The sequence below is a fragment of the Triturus cristatus genome, chromosome 1_2 (assembly GCF_964204655.1).
Source record: "Triturus cristatus chromosome 1_2, aTriCri1.1, whole genome shotgun sequence".
Classification (NCBI taxonomy): domain Eukaryota; kingdom Metazoa; phylum Chordata; class Amphibia; order Caudata; family Salamandridae; genus Triturus; species Triturus cristatus.
Window position 1 is genome coordinate 1128326063 of NC_140580.1, and position 16030 is coordinate 1128342092.

Here is a 16030-nt window from a genome sequence, read left to right on the forward strand (position 1 = left end):
CGGGCAGAGACTCCCGTACTTGAGAGCAGCTTCAGGATTGGCCTGAGCGCCCTCAATTTGCGCTGCCAGGGAGACTCGGAAGCCTGTGCTTTGCTGTCTCCAACCAGCAACGCAGCTGGGTTGGAGAGAGCTTCAGTGCGCATGGTGCTTTGATCGGCCTGAGACGGCCAGCCAATACGTCATGCCCGCTGATAACAGTGCATAACACTCCCTAAGGTTGCCTGTTATCCCCCTGGCCCACCCCAAGACTCTGAGAAACAAAATAAAATGATAATAAAACCGGATTTATTATTAATTTTTTTACCCTGCTGGCAGCGGGAGGGACACGTTCCTCTGCCATAGCGCAGGAGCCGCCCCTGACTCTGGGTGAAATTGCCAAACCAGGAATTACCTCTATTAGGAGAGGGCAGGCAATATTCTGAGGGGGGCACAAGTACCCTTCACGCTTTGGGTGTAGGTACCCTTCATGCCATGTGTGGCCTCAATATGCCATAAATAACCACCAGTATGCCGTGGGTGCCACCAACATGCTCATTATCTCCAATACGTCAGGACAGCATTTTGTCCAGGAGGGCACCATCCCGCCATGGGCATTCTCAAAATGGTAGAAATTACCATCAAATAATCCATGGGTGGGTCCAACTGTGTACCACCAACATGCTAATTCCAGCAGCGATCCAGTATGTGCTCGCACTTAAATACTAGCATGCAAATATTGGCAACGAAATACACAAATGAATGAAGTCTCAAAGTAGTACAGCATCAAATGCCAATAATATCAAATGGATGTGGTTCAAATTCAATGTTTTTTGTTCCAAATCCTCTGTGGTTCATCAATTTCTTATATCACAGTGAAATAGATGTACTTCGGCTACACAAGACAGCCGGCCGACGTTTAGTCTTAGAGACTTTTTCACGGCTGAGGAATTAGAAAAATATTCCCAGGTACAGTATCTGGACCCAACGTATATGGCCAGCAGATTAATATATATGAGGACCTAAAATAACTGTTCAGTGGAATTATACGTAGAAGGTATGTAAATGTTGCCGAGTCCAAACCTAGTTAGTCGTTAAAAATAACCACTCATCAGGTCCATGAAAAGCCTGATCGGATTCTCCCCACGCCACGCAATGAAAAAGCGTGTGCACACACAGAGAGATGAATACACTCACTCCCTCACTCACTCACTCACTCACTCACTCACTCTCTTAGACATAGATACACACATGGACTCTCACCCAAATGACAGAGACAACATTTCATGGTACTTTTTTGCTTGCTCTTTCAAACCTGCCAACTTCAAGAACAATCTCACAGTGTGAGGAGGGGGTGGGGCTTTAAAGGGGGTGGGGTCTAATGCCGAGAAGTACCTACGAGTACCCTCCTCCCAAAAAAAAGCTTGCTAAGGCTGGTGCACCCCTTATTGGACGTCAGCAGTTGAAAGCCTCGGAAAATGAGCTGGAAAACCACTATTTACAGTGGTTTTCAGCTCGTTTCCCTTCCACCATGTGATATCACCAGGAGACCGTGTGATGGGAGTCTATATTGCGTGTGACACGTTGAAACCGTGTAAGTTGGCAGCTATGCCCTTTGCTGCCATTGGACTACAGATGACCTTCATAAAAGAGAATAACGGAATCCTAGGTTAAACTGGTCAGACTGTGAGACCTAATACAACATAACGCTCGTCTATGCATACTAGCTTTGTGAGCGACACTCCGATGTAAAATCTATTTTGGGTTTACACAGCTAATCAAAGCCCGATTTGCATGGTTTTATGTGGTTTAGTATATGAAAAAAATGTATGCAAGGCAGCGCATGGCAATGCCTTGCATCAGAAAGGCCTTACAGGGGTGGATCTAGGGAGATACTGTGCAACCAGCCCTGTATTTTGATGAAAACCGATATTTCAAAGATTTGTCAGCATAGCTTTGTGACAAAATGGTGTGCCTACACAAGGCTGGCATAACAAGGAGAATTATCCCTATTTCTCTTGGTTAATTCCTCGTTGCATGTGTGCTGCATTCTGCAGCACATATGCAAACCGGAATATGCCTCAAAGTATAGTTTTTGTGCAGGAAAGTAGCTCTTCCTGCTCAAAAACTGTGCTGACTTTAATTTAGGTACCCATGTGCCATGGTGCAAGAGTGGCTGCATTGGTGCTAGGCAGCCCTTAGTTCGCCAGCGCAAGGAGAGAGCTGAAGTGCTCCATATCTCGTATATATTTCCCAGTTCTGCTTTCTGCCTTCCACACAACCCAGCTCAGCAATTTCCTTTGCTGCACTGCTTTGCATTGAATCTTAGTCCAGCTGCCTCCGGCCCTTGTCCTTAGGTGTTCTTAATGTGTTTACTGGCAGACAAAAAGTAAATAAAAGGATAGATGATTTTTAACCCCTTCGCTGCTAGGCCTTTTCCCCTCCTGTGCTAAGCCTTTTTTGGGCTATTTGGGGTAGTGTGCGCTTAGGCCCCTGTAACTTTTTGACCACATTAGGTATCCACGCCAAATTTGCGTCCTTTTCTTCCAACATCATGGGGATTCTAAAGGTACCCAGGGTTTGTGGATTCTCCTAGAGGGTTCCCAGAAATTAGTCAAAATACAGCAAACTTTTGTTTTTTTTGTGAAAAATGGGGAAAAGTGGCTGCAAATGAAAGCGTCTGGGGATTTCTCTGCAAATGATATCAAAAAAGGGTTTGTGGGGCTGAAATCACAATTTTTCCAGCTTTTAGGGAATGACAGATTTTTGGCAGAAATCCAACATTTTTTACACAGTTTTGACATTTTTCTGGGACATACCCTATTTTTGCTATTTTTTGTGCTTTCAACCTCCTTCCAGATAATGGTAAAAGTGAGTAGAAAAGCAATAATGGATCCTGGAAAGCTATACATGTTTGAAAAGTAGACACAATTCTGAATTCAGCAAGGGGTAATTTGTGTAGATCCATCAAGGTTTCTTTATAGAAACTAACAGGTAAATATAGGAAAAATTAAAAATTTGTTGAAAAAAGCAGCCTTTTGAGTCAACGTTTTCACCTGTAACTTCTTCGAATTATGACATCTCTTTGAAAGCAATGCACCGTTACATCCGGTGGACCTTCCTGGTTGTGGGGATATATAGGAATTGTAGGTTCACCAAGAGCCCAACGAACCCAGAGTAAAACACTGAGCAGCATTTTGTAATGTTTTTTTTTTTGTTCCGGGTATATAGCAATTATTGTGGGAAAATATATACATGGAAAAATCGGTATGAAAGACACCTATGTATTTCTGAAATGGGAACAAATTACAGAGTTTAGAAACAGTGCCTATTTGGACATTTTCGAAATTGGGAATACTCATACTTGCATGAGAATTATTGGTCATTTTTCAAAATGATTTTTTTTACACAATGTCTTTCATTTGGAAGGGAGAAATGCATCAAAAATCAATAGGTAATAACAGTTGCTTTACAAATCTGAACTACCCTAAGTCTCCCGATAAAAATGGTACCTCACTTGTGTGGGTAGGCATAGTGCCCACGACAGGAAGTGGCTCAAAACCTAAGGTGAACACACCACATTTTCACACTGAAAATTTACACTTTTTTTGCGAAGAGTCTAGCTGTAGTTTTTGAACCCTAGCCCTGCCGGCACCTAGGGAAACCTACCAAACCTATACATTTTTGAAAACTAGACACCCAGGGGAATCCAGGATGGGGTGACTTGACTGCCTCCCACCATGGTCTGTTACCCAGAATCCCTTGCAAACGTAAAAAATTGACAACAAAAACACATTTTCCCCACATTTCTGTGATGGAAAGTTCTGGAATCTGCGTGGATCCACAAATTTCCACCCACCCACGTTCCCCAAAGTCCTACGAGAAAAATGGTACCTCACTTGTGCGGGTCGGCATAGTGCCCGCGACAGGAAACGGCGCAAAACGCAACGTGGTCACACCTCAATTTTGCAGTGAAAAATGACTCTTTTTTTGCAAAGTGACTAGCTGTAGTTTTTGAACCCTAGCCCTGCCGGCACCTAGGGAAACCTAGCAAACCTATACATTTTTGAAAACTAGACACCCAGGGGAATCCAGGATGGGGTGACTTGACTGCCTCCCACCATGGTCTGTTACCCAGAATCCCTTGCAAACATAAAAAATTGACAAAAAAAACAAATTTTCCCCATATTTCTGTGATGGAAAGTTCTGGAATCTGCGTGGATCCACAAATTTCCACCCACCCCGCGTTCCCCAAAGTCCTACGAGAAAAATGGTACCTCACTTGTGTGGGTCGGCATAGTACCCGCGACAGGAAACGGCGCAAAACGCAACGTGGTCACACCTCAATTTTGCAGTGAAAAATTACCCTTTTTTTGCAAAGTGACTAGCTGTAGTTTTTGAACCCTAGCCCTGCCGGCACCTAGGGAAACCTAGCAAACCTATACATTTTTGAATACTAGACACCCAGGGGAATCCAGGATGGGGTGACTTGACTGCCTCCCACCATGATCTGTTACCCAGAATCCCTTGCAAACGTAAAACATTGACAAAAAAAACAAATTTTCCCCACATTTCTGTGATGGAAAGTTCTGGAATCTGCGTGGATCCACAAATTTCCACCCACCCCGCGTTCCCCAAAGTCTTACGAGAAAAATGGTACCTCACTTGTGTGGGTCGGCCTAGTGCCCGCGACAGGAAAGGGCGCAAAACGCAACGTGGTCACACCTCAATTTTGCAGTGAAAAATGACCCTTTTTTGGCAGAGTGACGAGCTGTAGTTTTTGAACCCTAGCCCTGCCGGCACCTAGGGAAACCTAGCAAACCTATACATTTTTGAAAACTAGACACCCAGGGGAATCCAGGATGGGGTGACTTGACTGCCTCCCACCATGGTCTGTTACCCAGAATCCCTTGCAAACGTAAAAAATTGACAAAAAAAACATTTTCCCCATATTTCTGTGATGGAAAGTTCTGGAATCTGCGTGGATCCACAAATTTCCACCCACCCCGCGTTCCCCAAAGTCCTACGAGAAAAATGGTACCTCACTTGTGCGGGTCGGCATAGTACCCGCGACAGGAAACGACGCAAAACGCAACGTGGTCACACCTCAATTTTGCAGTGAAAAATGACCCTTTTTTTGCAAAGTGACTAGCTGTAGTTTTTGAACCCTAGCCCTGCCGGCACCTAGGGAAACCTAGCAAACCTATACATTTTTGAAAACTAGAGACCCAGGGTAATCTAGGATGGGGTGACTTGACTGCCTTCCACCATGGTCTGTTACCCAGAATCCCTTGCAAATGTAAAAAATTGACAAAAAAAACACATTTTCCCCACATTTCTGTGATGGAAAGTTCTGGAATCTGCGTGGATCCACAAATTTCCACCCACCCCGCGTTCCCCAAAGTCTTACGAGAAAAATGGTACCTCACTTGTGTGGGTCGGCCTAGTGCCCGCGACAGGAAACGGCGCAAAACGAAACGTGGTCACACCTCAATTTTGCAGTGAAAAATGACCCTTTTTTGGCAAAGTGACGAGCTGTAGTTTTTGAACCCTAGCCCTGCCGGCACCTAGGAAAACCTAGCAAACCTATACATTTTTGAAAACGAGACACCCAGGGGAATCCAGGATGGGGTGACTTGACTGCCTCCCACCTTAGTCTGTTACCCAGAATCCCTTGCAAACGTAAAAAATTGACAAAAAAAACAAATTTTCCCCACATTTCTGTGATGGAAAGTTCTGGAATCTGCATGGATCCACAAATTTCCTTCCACCCTGCGTTCTCCAAAATCTTACGAGAAAAATGGTACCTCACTTGTGCGGGTCGGCATAGTGCCCGCGACAGGAAACGGCGCAAAACGCAACGTGGTCACACCTCAATTTTGCAGTGAAAAATGACCCTTTTTTGGCAAAGTGACGAGCTGCAGTTTTTGAACCCTAGCTATGCCGGCACCTAGGGAAACCTACCAAACCCACGCATTTCTGAAAACTAGACACCCGGCGGCTTCCAGAGAGGTATGGCTTGCGTGGATCCCCCAACGTTTCCTTACCCAGAATCCCCTGCAAACCTCAATTTTTGCTGAAAAAATCACTTTTTTCACACATTTTGGGGTGGGAAAGTTGTGGCATCACCGGGCTCACACACATTTACCACCACCCAGCATTCCCCCAGGTCTCCCAGTAAAAATGGTGCCGCACTTGTGTGGGAGGCCCAAGTACCGGCGGCAGGCAAGGGCCCAAAACGTAGTGAGGCGACATCAAAATGGCCTATCGCAAAACCACCTGGTTTTGCAAGAGGGGTCACTTGGGTTTTTGGCCCGGTGCTCGGCGGTCATCTAGGGAAACCTACCAAAACCACGCATTTCTGAAAACTAGACACCCGGGGGCTTCCAGGGAGGTATGGCTTGCGTGGATCCCCCAACGTTTCCTTACCCAGAATCCCCTGCAAACCTCAATTTTTGCTGAAAAAATCACTTTTTTCACACATTTTGGGGTGGGAAAGTTGTGGCATCACCGGGCTCACACAAATTTACCACCACCCAGCATTCCCCCAGGTCTCCCGGTAAAAATGGTGCCTCACTTGTGTGGGAGGACCAAGTACCCGCGGCAGGAAAGGGCCCAAAACGTAGTGAGGCGACATCAAAATGGCCTATCGCAAAACCACCTGGTTTTGCAAGGGGGGTCACTTGGGTTTTTGGCCCGGTGCTCGGCGGCCATCTAGGGAAACCTACCAAACCCACACATTTCTGAAAACTAGACACCCGGCGGCTTCCAGGGAGGTATGGCTTGCGTGGATCCCCCAACGTTTCCTTACCCAGAATCCCTTCAAACCTCAATTTTAGCTGAAAAAATCACTTTTTTCACACATTTTGGGGTGGGAAAGTTGTGGCATCACCGGGCTCACACAAATTTACCACCACCCGGCGTTCCCCCAGGTCTCCCGGTAAAAATGGTGCCTCTTTTGTGTGGGAGACCCAAGTACCCGTGGCAGGCAAGGGCCCAAAACGTAGTGAGGTGACATCAAAATGGCCTATCGCAAAACCACCTGGGTAAGGAAACGTTGGGGGATCCACACAAGCCATACCTCCCTGGAAGCCGCCGGGTGTCTAGTTTTCAGAAATGTGTGGGTTTGGTAGGTTTCCCTAGATGGCCGCCGAGCACCGGGTCAAAAACCAAAGTGACCCCCCTTGCAAAACCAGGTGGTTTTGCAATAGGCCATTTTGATGTCACCTCACTACGTTTTGGGCCCTTGCCTGCCACGGGTACTTGGGCCTCCCACACAAGTGAGGCACCATTTTTACCGGGAGACCTGGGGGAACGCTGGTTGGTGGTAAATTTGTGTGAGCCCGGTGATGCCACAACTTTCCCACCCCAAAATGTGTGAAAAAAGTGATTTTTTCAGCTAAAATTGAGGTTTGCAGGGTATTCTGGGTAAGGAAACGTTGGGGGATCCACGCAAGCCATACCTCCCTGGAAGCCGCCGGGTGTCTAGTTTTCAGAAATATGTGGGTTTGGTAGGTTTGCCTAGATGGCCGCTGAGCACCGGGCCAAAAACCAAAGTGATCCCCCTTGCAAAACCAGATTAACTATTGTTCCTACAGCGTGAGAATTTTGGAGTAAAATTGCAAAGAAAATGTGGCAGACATTTTTAGGTTTGCAGGACATTGGGGATAAAAAAAACTTTTTAAATTCACAAGAGAGACATCACCATGAACTCCCATGGGTTTTCAACAATATCTACAGTTGGTGGGTTATTCTTACATGGAAAGTGTACCTTGGCAGAGAAACTAAAGACAGAGATTGCTGCACAACCATCTATTCCTCAAACACACACATACTGGTTGGATTTGGCACGAGGGCGAGTCATGGTTCAGTGTATTACATTTTATTAACTAGAGATTTCACAAAAATTAAATGCACTGTCAATAATTAAATTCACAAAAAACCAAACCAATGACTCGCAGCTCGTGAGCAGTAAAGCCACGTCAAGGCACCAACCACTTTACAGGCCATTCACACACCTTTCATACGTGATACAAACAAGACCATTCGCACCACCAGGTACAAAAGCAACACAGTACAAAATTCACCAAAAAGGGACAAGGTACACCCTGCTTCAGAAAGACAAATATTACTGCACAGCCATCTTATCCGCAAGCACACACACATACTGGTTGGATTTGGCACGAGGGTGAGTGATGGTTCAGTAGATACAATTGTATTAGCAAGTGATCTCACAAAACATGAAATGCACTGGTAATAATTGAAAGGGCAAGAAGCTGAACCATTGAGTCACAGCTCGTGAGCTGTAAAGCCACGACAAGGCACCAACCTCTTTACAGGCCATTCATACACCTTTCATACGTGTGACACATAGAAAACCATTCACACCGCCAGCCGCGGGCCCATCACATAACAAAACTCACACCAGCACACAGTGCCATTCAAGGGCCCATCACTTTCACACGCCCACAATCCAGACACAGCAACTACACATGCTGATGGATTGCGTGGAGTGGCACTCAGCTAGCAGTGTGTGTAGTGACCAGCAGAAAGTCACTACTCACACACAGCCAGCCGAGCTCCAGTCCACACACACCGCTAGCAGAGCGCCAGTCCACGCACACCGCTAGCCAGGCACCAGTCCAGGCACACCGCCAGCCAAGTGCCAGTCCAGGCACACCGCCAGCCAATCACCAATCCATGCACACCGCCAGCCAAGTACCAGTCCACGCACACCGCCAGCCAAGCACCATTCCACGCACACCGCCTGCCAAGCTCCAGTCCACGCACACCACCAGCCAAGCTCCAGTCCACGGACACCACCAGCCAAGCACCAGTCCGCGCACACCACCAGTCCACACACACCGCCAGCCAAGTACCAGTCCGCGCACACTGCCAGCCAAGCAACATTCCACGCACACCGCCAGCCAAGCTCCAGTCCACACACACCACCAGCCACGCACCAGTCCACGCACACCGCCAGTCCATGCACACCACCAGTCCACGCTCACCGCCAGCCAAGCACCATTCCACGCACACCACCAACCAAGTGCCAGTCCACACACACCAACAGCTAAGCGCAAGCCTACACACACCGCCATCACATTTAGGATTTTTTTTGAAAAAAATAAAAACACAAACAAATCGCAAATAGATACAAATCTTCTAAGAGAAAATCAGCAACTAAATACATTGCACTAACACCAACCTTGAAACAGAATCAAATTATCCAAAGAATACAGACCAGGCACTTCACTTTACCACTCATGAATGCTCCCAATAATTCTTTCGCGTGTGGTATGCTCTAAAACAAGCAGGGAGACACAGTGCAGGATGAGAAGGACAGTCGGGGCAGTACATATGACTCTCCTTCCGCGAACCTCTTCGCCAACAGACTCTACATCTCCTACTGGGAAAATCTTTTGAGGGTGTGGGAGGAATGTGATCTGGAAAGTGGCGATCTTTCAATCTGGCAACATCCTCCACCACTCCAACTCTAGGAACACTTGCCTGTTCCACTACAACAAGGCTGCCTATTACAGACTCCTGAAACTTAGCAAAAGTCATCTTTGACTCAGGGCAAGAATCCTGGAACACAACAAAAGCATTAAACATTGCCAAGTGGAAAAGATGGATAGCCAACTTCTTGTACCAAATGTAAGCCTTACGAAGAGCAGTGTAAGGTTCCAACCTCTGATCTACTCTGTCAACACCACCCATGTGCCTATTATAGTCTAAAATGCACACAGGTTTGCGCGCTTCAGCGACCTGACCCCAAACAGTCACAGGTGCAGTGCTTTCATCATGGATGGTAGTCAGCATGTAGACATCTCTCCTGTCTGAAAACTTCACAGCAAGAAGCTCCTGGCAACGCAACGCACTGCACTGTCCCCGCACAAGCTTTTGACAAACAAGTTCTTTCGGGAAACCTTTACTGTTAGAGCAGATTGTGCCACAAGCAACAGTGTCCACTTTGGCCAATTCCCTGAACAACCGCACACCAGTGTAGAAGTTATCTACATATAAATGGTGGCCTTTGTTAAAAAATCCTCTACCAAGTTCCCAAACAATTTTCTCAGTCACTCCAAAAGTGGACGGACAACCAGGGAGGTTCATCCTAGATTCCTTACCGGTGTACACCCTGAAATTAGACACATATCCAGTCCTACTGTCACACAGCATATACAGCTTTATTCCATAGCGTGCCCTCTTACTAGGAATGTATTGCCTAAAAACCAAGCGGCCCTTAAACAACACCAAAGACTCATCCACTGCAATTTCTTTCCCAGGGGCATAAATCTCAGAAAATCGATCAACAAAGTGATCAAGGACAGGCCTAATCTTAAAAAGACGGTCACAATCAGGGTTATCTCGTGGCAACTCTAAACCATTATCAACAAAATGCATCATCCGAAGCAGAAGCAAATACCTGTCACGACTCATGACTGCCGGAAAAATAGACGTTGCCATCAAGGGACTGCTAGACCAATATGAAGACATTGATGGCTTCCTTAGCAAGCCCATCAAAAAAGTTAAACCCAAGAACTTCTTCATCTCTTCAACATTTGTGGGAGTCCACCGGGTAGCTCTAGAGTGTGGCTTAAGACTGGCACTGTTGTCCCTCAAAAACTGTTCGGCATACAAATTAGTCTGCTCAACAATCTCTGCCAAAAACACATCGTCCATAAACAACTGAAAAAAATTTACCGGCAGAAAGTTTTCAGTATTCACTCTAGACCCTGGAACACCAGTAAACTCTGGCAATGCCGGCTGCACCATGCCAGGGGCAACCCAGAGGTCATCACTTTCAAAGGGAAGCCTTGCAGCCCCAGCCTGCAGCCCAGATGCCTCTTGCCCCACTACACCAACGGGAAGCCTTGCAGCCGCAGGCTGCAGCCCAGAAGCCTCTTGCCGCACTATCGGCACATCAGTCTCCTCCTCTAACACAGGCACTTCATCCGCACTAAGAGTATCTTCATCATCCGATGACTCCATACGGAGAGAAAACTCACTGCCAGAATCGTCCCGTGCCTCCTCTCCCTCAGATGCAGAGTCAGTCTCTGAACCAATATCAGAGGAAGACTCAAACAGCAAACCAACAACCTGCTGAGCAGTAATCCTGCGGCTAGCCATTATACTTACTAAGATTGAAGACTGCACAAACAAGTCAACAACAACCAACAATGTGCAAACCAAGTAAGTAAAGAAATGTGTACCTTTATCACAATGATCAATGTACTCAAAAACAATAGAATTCAAATTACAAGAGACCGCTACACTCACCAGAACCTACTCTGCAGTGACACACCAAAAACCAACGATATCCAACTAGAAAGAAGAAGAAAAAAAAAAATTACTCACAAGACAACAAAATACACATCGAGCACAAATGCAAACAGTTTTTGCCAAGGGATCACTTCCTCATGCAGAAAAATACATCCCTGGTGTCTAGTGGGCTTTTCTGCCCCCCCCTGGGAGCAGAAACGGACAGAAAGACGACCGATCTGCCCCCAGGGGGGGCAGAAAAGTCTTCCCATTATTTATGCCCCAAAGGAAGCGACCCTTGCCCAAGGGGTCGCTTCCTAAATTAGGAAAAAGACATCCCTGGTGTCTAGTGGGCTTTTCTGCCACCCCTGGGGCAGAAAGACGACCGATCTGCCCCCAGGGGGGGCAGAAAAGTCTTCGAAATAATTTGGCAGCCAAGGAAGCAACCCTTGCCCAAGGGGTCGCTTCCTAAATATGGAAAAAGACATCCCTGGTGTCTAGTGGGCTTTTCTGCCCCCCCTGGGGGCAGAAACGGGCAGAAAGACAACCGATCTGCCCCCAGGGGGGTCAGAAAAGTCTTCTAAATAATTTGGCCGTCTAGGAAGCGACCCTTGCCCAAGGTGTCGCTTCCCAAATAAAGAAAAAAACATCCCTGGTGTCTAGTGGGGCATCACTCCTCCACGATCGCGACGCTGTGCGCGATCGTGGAGCAGGAATGCCCAGCATTGAGACATCAGGGGAGAGGAAGTACTCTTTCCTCTCCCCCGATGCCTCAAGGCCTCGCAATTCCGCCCCCCCCGCCAAACACCTACCTGATCCGTTGGACGCGCTGGAAAAAATGAATTCCAGCGCGTCCAACACTTCCTGATTACGTCGGCGCGCGCTGTGCGCGCTGATGTCATCAGGAAGCGTGGGGGGGCTCGGGGGTGGCAGCGGAAGCTCTTCCGCTGCCATCCCCCTCTGTAGGGGCACGATCGATGCCCCGGGGGGGAACGCCAGCGCTTCCCCCGGGGGCTGTGCTCATGACGGAACGGTTCCGTCATGAGCACAGCCCAACCGATGCTCATGACGGAACCGTTCCGTCATGAGCATCGAAGGGGTTAAGCATATTTTAAGGATAGCTCAGCTGAGTAGCAGCACAGCAGAGCAGGTGTGTCTGCTGCCAGCACCAGGTTTAGGGTGGTGCGACAGGTGCAGCTGCGCCTGCACCTGGCGCTGAGTTTGAAAGGTGGAGCAAGCTCTGTTTAAAAATAACTTATGGTTTTAAAAGCACCTGCTGCAAAGTACCTTGTGAGGACAGCAATTATCTTGCAACAATAAAAATGTCAAGATAACTCTAGTGATTAATGTTCTTGCTGGAGAGACATGTGGAGTGTACACCTCAGTGGGTCACTGTTTTTGTCTCAGAGACCCTTTTCAGGTCGAGCATTCAAGACCTCTTGTATATACTTTAGTATATACTTATATGTGTATGTACTTTGTGGGCTCTGGAGATCAGACTTAGGACTTGTCTGCTTCCGCTTAGGGACTTTTTTTTTTGTTCAACTGCCTCTATTTAACTGTCTTGATAGAAAACGACCAGTAGAGGTCAGTAAAATACCTGAATTGCGTTCTGCTTAAGGATTGTTTTAATTTTTCAGGCAACTGCCTCTATTTAACTTTCTTGATAAAAAAACGACCAGCAGAGGTCAGTAAAATACCAGACTCACTTTAGCATTCTCTAGATTCCAGTCCATAGAAATTGTCTTCCACGAGCACCCGTAGACAATAATATTATTTTCAAATCTTGTATTTTCAGTGACATGACCACGAAGGCCCTGATTTTATATTAAAAACTGAGCTTTGGACTATTCCATTTCCGGCTGAAAGGCAATATTTCTCTCCATGTGTTCCCAAACCTGGCGTGTCACGCAGTTTGGTGCTTACTTTTCCTCCATGTTAAAGAAAGTAGATGTTTCAGCACCCAGGCTAATGTGCAGCATAGCTGAATGCATATAAAGGTCCCAAAGGGGAGACCGATTGCATTGCAAATGCTTGCTTTATTTGACCTATGAACTGTCATCAAAAAGCTGCATGCAAACTTCATGATATAGGTTAGAATGTTATGCTTTTTTCCCCATCTTTCGTTATCCCAATTCTGCCAAAAGGGGTTTGTCTGTGTAGAAATACATTCTTATTAGTAAAGCCAACACCAGCCACTTTGGTAGGTTTCGAATCCTGAGTTTGTGCTTCTCCAGGTCAAGCATTCTTAAAATGCACTGCCTACAACATGCATGACATGTGATTCCTATACCTTATGAGCCTCATTTTCTTATGTGACATTTCCTATGGCCTAATTTATACATGTACGATTCATTGAATCTGTATAATGTGTGTGATATAAAGTGCTTTGACATCCTACACTGGTATGAGTAGCGCTATAAAACAAATGAAATGTATGTGAGAGAGGGGTTATGGAGAGATGTAAGGCGTAGTGCCTCTAAGTGTATTTCCACGTAGTTTGAAAAAAACTTTGTGGAAATACACTACGCTCCCTCCCCCCACCCAAGTTAATAATTTTTTTTAAAAGAAGGCACTTACCTGTGTGGCTGCCTCCTCCTCTGTCTGGCTGCTCTCCTTCCTGCTCCTCGCCGACCTTGCCATCTTTCTCCTATGAAAAAACACTAGGTGTAACTCCTGATATGCAACCTTCTCTGCTTTCTGATGGCCATAAACATTTCCCTTTGCCTCTGCAGCTCTGTCCGCTGTATATTTTACTGAAAGTCGGCTCAGTTCAGCAAGGGGTTGCGGCACTTGGCCTGTCTGCATGCAGGGTCATGGGCAGCAGGAATAACATTTGTATTGAGAGACATGTCACTCACTGTTCTATGAATTTCAGAAATCAATTGGCGCCCTGTTCTAAGCAAATTCAGTCCTTCGCCACATGGGTCACTTCGCGCACTGAGAAATGCTGTGAATGTTTCATCTCATCAGTGGGGACCGATATGGGTACATTGGATTTGCTAAATGTGGTCTCAATTCGTGCACTGACTTTGACCAAATCCAGTAGTATTTTGCGAACCTACCTATGTGTTAATAGGTTGTATCGTAAAGTTCCGAATTGTGTTACGTCACATTTCTACCTACCTCCTGAATCTTAATAAAGTTGGTTGCATATTATGACCCACTACAATTTTCTGCCATCACGGGGATGGTGGATTTCTGGGCTCAGCAGACCACCATCTCTTTGATCTCCAAATGATGACGTCCATGTGATCTCCAAATTACACCCACAGACCGGTGTGACGGCCTCTGACCTCACTTAGGCAACCTGTCCCCAGCTTAATGATACTTGTTCTTACAATGGCTTGAGTATCCCTTTCTGCATTCAGAGGTATAGAAAGGGGAACTGCAATTTCCAGAGAAGGCCCAGTGCACACAAATAATTTTCACTGAACAGGCTCTTACTGTCTTGTTATCCATAAAATTTAACTTGATATAGAGGTTTAATTGGAGCTCATTTCAATGGTAGAGCAAAGGTTGGGCAATCTAACAGCGGCTATTCAGTGACAAAGTGGGTCACACAGGAGTCCACATTTTTCAAACTACTGCCTGTCTGCATCGGTCCTACCTTACATGTGACCTTCCCGACCAAACCGCCCCTTCATATTTTCATTACTGGGGGCCATTCCTGCAAAGGGGGCCGCTTGTGGGGTATATATGAAGTGCCATATACATTCTGCTGCAATACTGATGCAATCAAACATTCTCTGCTCTTCCGTGTTATCAGGTTTGACCTGAATTATCGGTTTTAATCCTGGCTAGAAAGAGAGGTGGAGGCATTTAAAAGTGTGGGGGGGTCAACTTGGCCTGCTCATAAATATGTTGGTCAAGAGCCTCCTCTGGCCAGGCCATGCACATCACCATTAACTAATAACTGTTTCACAATGAGATGAAACGAGGAAATGGCGAAAATGCCTTGACTATTCCTCTGTTGAACAGTTCGATTGCTTCTGGGCGCTTCATAACACTACACTGTGTATCCTCAAGGCATCTGTTGAACAAAGGGTTAGAAAGGATCCATTGCTCAGGAAGAATTTAATCCATACCTATTGCATTCCTAAATCTCCTTTAAACCTTCTGAAAACAGCGATAATCCCTATTTTCTTGACCAGCCCAATATTGTAGTGTTGGATTGCCTACAACTTTCACCAGACAGTAGTTTCACATTTCAAGTTTGACACCCAGGCTAAGCAATGGTGCTGTAAGAAAGCACTAGCACATCACACACCTCCCCGACAGGTTCACACCCACTCCATACTCTCCTTCAGTTTTTGGGTTCCCGAGTTGCGTTTTTTTGGTCTAGTGTTTACACTACAAGGCATAGGACTCCTTTGATAAAATTTGGTTAGGGTCGTTGGTGGAAGCCAAGTGCATGACCATCAAGTTGACTCGAAACATAGGAAAAAAAAATCTAAGGCCAATTTAGACTTTTGCTGGCCTTGCCAAATGGTGCTGTGTGCTGAAGGTGAGCCATCCACTGGGCACATGCTGAGGCACACACTTTGGAGCGCTCCTTCCTTGGTGGCGCTTGAGCGCCACTGCGCTACTTTCAGCTGTTGCTGCTGGTTGTGATGCTGGTGTTCTGGCACCTGATGTGCTCATTGGCACCAATCCTGGCTTCCCTTCAGCCATGCACCCCAGCCCCAGATGGCAGCCAAGCTGGGCTTGCAAAGCACTGCGACGGATTTGTGTTTGATGAACATCTGCCCTCCACGCGGCCTAACTGCGTATGACTGGAGTCAATGGG